Source organism: Musca vetustissima, unplaced genomic scaffold (genome assembly GCF_032173495.1).
Source record: "Musca vetustissima isolate MV318-11 ecotype Yass unplaced genomic scaffold, APGP_CSIRO_Mvet_v1 utg39911, whole genome shotgun sequence".
NCBI classification, from domain to species: domain Eukaryota; kingdom Metazoa; phylum Arthropoda; class Insecta; order Diptera; family Muscidae; genus Musca; species Musca vetustissima.
Genome location: NW_026888428.1, coordinates 1 through 5,778, shown reverse-complemented (window position 1 = coordinate 5,778; position 5,778 = coordinate 1). Strand labels below are relative to the sequence as shown.

General features: G+C 35.8%; 1 long non-coding RNA gene across 1 annotated transcript; it reads right to left on the bottom strand.

Annotated features, from left to right (window-relative positions):
• Positions 1 to 1,024: 1,024 nt before the first annotated feature.
• On the bottom strand, positions 1,025 to 1,507 carry LOC133336257 (uncharacterized). The gene is made up of 2 exons (XR_009754541.1): positions 1,313 to 1,507; positions 1,025 to 1,114 (listed from the first exon to the last, which is right to left on the bottom strand). It is a non-coding gene; the product is annotated as an uncharacterized LOC133336257 (long non-coding RNA).
• Between the last annotated feature and the right edge of the window lie 4,271 nt (positions 1,508 to 5,778).

Sequence of the window (5,778 nt, the reverse complement as noted above, 5' to 3'; positions counted from 1 at the left end):
TGAGCAACGTCCTGAAGTTAGTTTAGCTCCCATATATATTTTTGTCCGATTTGGAGTAAATAATGCACCAAGACCCAAAATATAGCGGATATACTCAAAACGTACTGAAGTTAGTATGAACTCGAACGTTGAAATCGGTTCGTATTTGGATATAGCTTTCATAATTATTTGAGCTCCAAATAATCAAGAGAGGTCCGATTGAGATTTGCTTTAAATTGATTTATATAATTTGCCCCCATAGTAAACAGACAACTCTATAATGACATGTTTATGAATTGAATTAAATCGGTTCACATTTACATAAATATCAAATATTTTAGTTCATCCAATTTCATGTTAATGGTCCAAAGTGGTAAAGGGTATCATAAAGTCGGCCCCGTCCGACTTTACTTCTTTCCTAACTGATTTATAATGTGAGGCAGATTTTAAAAATGTTTATTTATTTTTATTTAACACAAAGACCACACCTATTTAGACGTAGCCAATCATCTGTATTAGCATATCCGCCAAATGGTGGGCTAGATCGTACAGGTACATAATGTATTCCCCTGGCCGCACCAGCATTATTCAAACCCATAATGGATTTAGGTCCCGTACAACTTTTCCCTCTTAATTCCTCAACATTGCAACATTGTCTTCCCACATAGCTGCGTTCATTTCCCGGATAAACTGATTCGGCAAAATATTGTACGGAAATTTCATGTGAACAACGCAATGAAATACCACAACCCGGTTTAGATGCCTCCAAACCACCAGGAAAAAAGTCAACATCACCGATTTGTTCTTCACTGCCCAGTTGAGTGGGATTCGAATGGATGATGTCAATAAATTCGGCATCACCACGTTTAAGGCGGGGAAATACACTGGGTGTTATAAAACATGGACGGGCTGGATCGAGACCGGTAATACGTTTAAATCGCCGACCTGTTAGCTGGTAATAGTAACGTGCAGCATTACCCAAAATGTGGGCACCCAAGCTATGACCAATAAAATGCATTTTCTCTACCCGTAGACCTAAATTGCGTAAGCCGATGGCTATAAATTTCCCCAACTTTTCAGTGTGATGAGCAGAATTGGCATATAGGTTTGTTATAAAGCCACCGGTGTTCACGACCTGGGAAAGGAAGAAATTTAAACAAAAAGAAAATAAAATGAAAATGGTTTAGAGAAAATTCGAACTTGGTTGTAACGAGTAACAATTTGAAAACAATAAAATCAATCCATTTTTTTTCATTGGAACAACATTTCCCCACAAAGTTTCACGCTCATTAATTCTTTATAACACATTTTGACTGAAAATTCCTCTTCTTACCACAAAATTATAATCCCTTTGACAATTGAAAGCCTTTATAATATCCTTCATATAATAATAATCCGGCGGAGCATTCCATCCGGCCACAAAAAATGCTGTCTTCTTGCGAATATCAAATTGTCGAAAACTACGCAATTTGGCCGCCTGTTGCACTGGGAATTCAATGATGCCACATGCAGTTCTCAATTGAAATGACACCTTTTCAATGTACGGCGGATTAATGGGATAGTTTTGGACGGCATCTTTAACAGCTCTACCTAAAATAAGATTCTAGAATTGATAAAAACAATAAATAAAATAACTACAAATATATAACCTACAAGCCACATCTATGGTATTGAAGGCTATTTCGAATAGAGTATCCAGTGAATTAACTCCAGAATTGTTCTGGATATTAAGATGAAGAAAAATAAATATATATTGTCGAAGATTCATTTTCTGAGGTAAAATTAAATCACAATACAAATAATATCACTTTAACAGTACGGAAATGTAAAAATAGAACTAAACGTTCGTGATGTGTAAAACATCTCAGATGCAAATCTGACAGGGGCATTTACTTGAACGGTTAATTGATTGCTCACTTTAATTGCAACCGCAATTAATAAATAAAGAAAAAAATAGAAATTTAAATAGATTGCAAAATGCAATTTCTTCTAACAGATCTGCTACAATTATTCAGATTGACTATGTGTGAAAAAATATAAAAGTCTACCAATCTATATAGGGTATACTTTGTTGGTGATTTCGTTTGACAATAACCAATTCGTTTCCAACAAATATAAACCAGTGAGCGGAGCAGTATAGTCGGACGGGGCCGACCATACGATACCCTACACAACTACCACAGAACTTTTGCGGATTTTTATTCCGTGATAGTTGCACCCTCTTTACCGATTAGAGGTCAACAGCACCTCTTCCTTACACTGACATATTTTCCGAATATTACCAATATTCAGTACAGCCCTTCTAATTACTTGTCCACATTCCCTTCACCGTGGGTTGTATTGTGATGTCCGGCTTATAATTGTAGAATCAAAAAAATAATAAATAAATAAGTTTTCGGTCCACTTCATCCAAAAATTATTATCTGATCATCACCGAAAATTATAGGCGTTGTTCTTGACCATAACTGGAACCTCATGGAACATTTCAAAGCGATCCGCGATACAATTCCGCCCTCTAGTGTGGTAATGGTTTATTAAATAATATCTGTATACGTAAGTACGTGTAAATATTTACGTATAGCTTCCACACCCGTGTACATACGACAATATAATTGGTATCAATTTAAAGGCCAATCACTCCTCTTGGATAAACTATTAACTTCTCGGGTCTATGTCCTTCAGGAGTAAATATATACGCTGTAGAATACAAATTTTGTAATTTTTCACACAAAAGTCAGGGTCCATTTGACCCGCTAAATACGACCGATCTTTATGAAAACAGGCATGTTTATTCTTTGGCCCGATCCCCTTCTCCATGCAAAAATTTCCGGTGTGTGGGCCATAATTGCGGCTTCTGGAGCGACCAGAAAAACCTACAAAAACCGATCTCTTTCAAAAACAATAGGGGTCTTCATTGGCCACAACCCATCCTACATGCAAAATTTCGTGAAGATTGGCCCATAACTGTGGCCTGTATCGTGTTTACAAATTGTAATGGACAGACGGACGGACACACATGTTTAGATCGACTCAGCTAGTCGAGATATGACGATCGGTATACTTAAAGGTGGGTCTAGGACCAATATTTCGCGGCGTTACAAACTTTTGGGGCTGCACAAAGCTATAATACCCTGACAACATAGCTGTGTAGGGTATAAAAAGTGAATTTTATTCTACGATATTTTGATGCGATTGAAAAAAAATTTAGCAGACCATCAAAACTATAAGCGTGAATTTTTTGGAGAACTTTTTTTCTACGGACCATCCGAGATTTTTATACCCTTCACCACACTGTGGTACAGGGTATTATGTCTTTGTGCATATGTTTGTAACAGGCAAAAGGAATCGAGATAGAACCATGGTTCCTTTTGAGAATATGCATAAAATCACTTTCTAAGTCGCTTTACGCATGTCCGTCTGTCCATGTTAAATTGTAGACAAAGTACAGGTCGCATTTATTATTCGAATTGGATGAAAATTGACACAGTTCATTCATTTGGCCAAAGGACGAATCCTATTGAAATTGGGGAAAATCGGCTCAGATTTAGATATAGCTCCCATATATATTTTCATCCGGTTTAATGTAAATGGTGTACCAAAGTCCCTATGTATCTGTCGATTTGGACGAAATTTTGTATAGCGTAATGAATTAAGCCTAGAATGATGTGTGCTAAGTTGCGTGAACATCAATTCAGATTTACATATAGCTCCCATATATAGTTTCGTCCGAATTAATGTAAATGGTGCGCCAAAGTCCCTATATATCTTTCGATTTGCACGAAATTTGGCACAGAGTAATGAATTAAGCCTAGAATGGTGTGTGCTAAGGATCGTGATCGTGAATATTTTCGTCCGATTTCCCTATGTATCTCTCGATTTGCACGAAATTTTGTATAGCGCAATGAATTAAGCCAAGAATGATATGTGCTAAGTTGCGTGAACATCGATTCAAATTTACATATAGCTCCCATATATATTTTAGTCCTATTTAATGTAAATGGTAGACCAAAGACCCTATATATTCTTCGATTTGCACTTAATTTGGCAAAGCGTACTGAATTGAGTATAGAACGATGTGTCCTATATTTTGTGAAAATCAAAATTATGTGAGCTAAGTTTCGTGCCCTATATATATTTCGACGGATTTAATGTATATATCTTTAGATTTGCACGAAATTTGGCATAACGTAACTAATTGAGTCTAGAATGACCTCTGCTATAGTTTCGTGAAGATCGGTTCAAATTTAGATATAGCTCTCACCAAACTCCTAATTTTTGTTCGACTGACACGAAAGTGCGGCATACTGACTGTAATTCTGCACGCAAACGACTGTAATTCTGCCTGAATGAAATGAAACTTAGCATAGGTTTCAGAATATATGTACGGATTGATGTTAGTCGGTTCACATATAGATAAAGATCACATACTTCGTTCAATTTCAATGTTCCTTTGAAAAGGCGACGTCTATTACGATATATATGTAAAATATACCAATGCTGTGAAGGATATTATATAGTCGACCCAGTCCGACTTTACTACTTTCCTTACTGGTTTAAAGTATATTTTTAACATTAAAGCTATCTTTTCTTTTTACAGACCATCAGAGCTATAAGCGTGAATTTCTTAAAGATTTGTTAAAGAATATTTTTTCAGTAGACCATCAAAGCTATAAGCGTGGATTTTTTAACGTATATTTTTTCTGCAGATCTTCAAAAGTATATGCTTGGATTTTTTAACTATAATATTTCAGGGGACCATAAGTGCTATATAAGTGGACTTTTTTAAGAATATATTCTTAACGGACCATCAGAACTATAAAAGTGGATTTTGTAAAAATAATTTTTTTCAACGGATCATCAGATCTAAATGCGTGTATTTTTTTAAGAATATTTTTTCAGCGGACCATAAGAGCTATAAACGATTTTTTTTTCATTGAACAGAAAATCTCCCTATTATTCGATATTTTAGGGCTTTTGGGCACGCTTCTTAACTTTATTTGGTTTGGTTATGGTTCTCACTGAGTAGAACATATTCCAACTAAACATAATCAATATTGGTCCACTTTTTAGGGTAGATCCCATCTCTTCTGTTTACTTCTCTACAACAATTATTATACCACCAGTGTACACAGAGGTGTAGTGGAAAGGGGCCGATCATATGATACCCTATACAACTACCAACGAACTATAATGTTCCGAGTCTGGGCCATATTTCACGCTATTTGCATACCCTTAATGATTCTAAGAACTCAACAGCTCCCCTTTTCTTGCCCTGGCATATTTTATCCAATCTTTTTTTGGTAAACCGCCATTTCATAGCCTGTCGAACTTGTGATGTTCGGCTTACAATAGAGGCCTGTAGAGTGACTAGGACTAGAACCATGCAATAATAAGGATTAAGGTCCATTCCCTAAATATCATCTGATCATCACCGAAATTTGTAGATGTTGTCCTTGACCATAAAGTTAACACCCTTCAATTCCGGTCATGTTTGCTCGACATTTCTCCCTTCTATTCTGGCAATGATAATATCATTCATATTCAAAATACACAAATATCATATAATACACACATCCGAGTATATAGTTCTGTTCCCGGACCTGCAAGAATCTACAAATTTACAAGTTTTGCAACATTTTACTCGAAACCCGTTCCCAAACTCACAAAACTAATAAAACTTTAAACCAAATTTAAGAGAACACAAAACAACATGTCGTTCTCGTTGTAAACTATTTATTGAGGAATTTGAACAGTAAAAATCGTCACTAAAAAAAATACCAACTTCAGATTGGCGTTTGT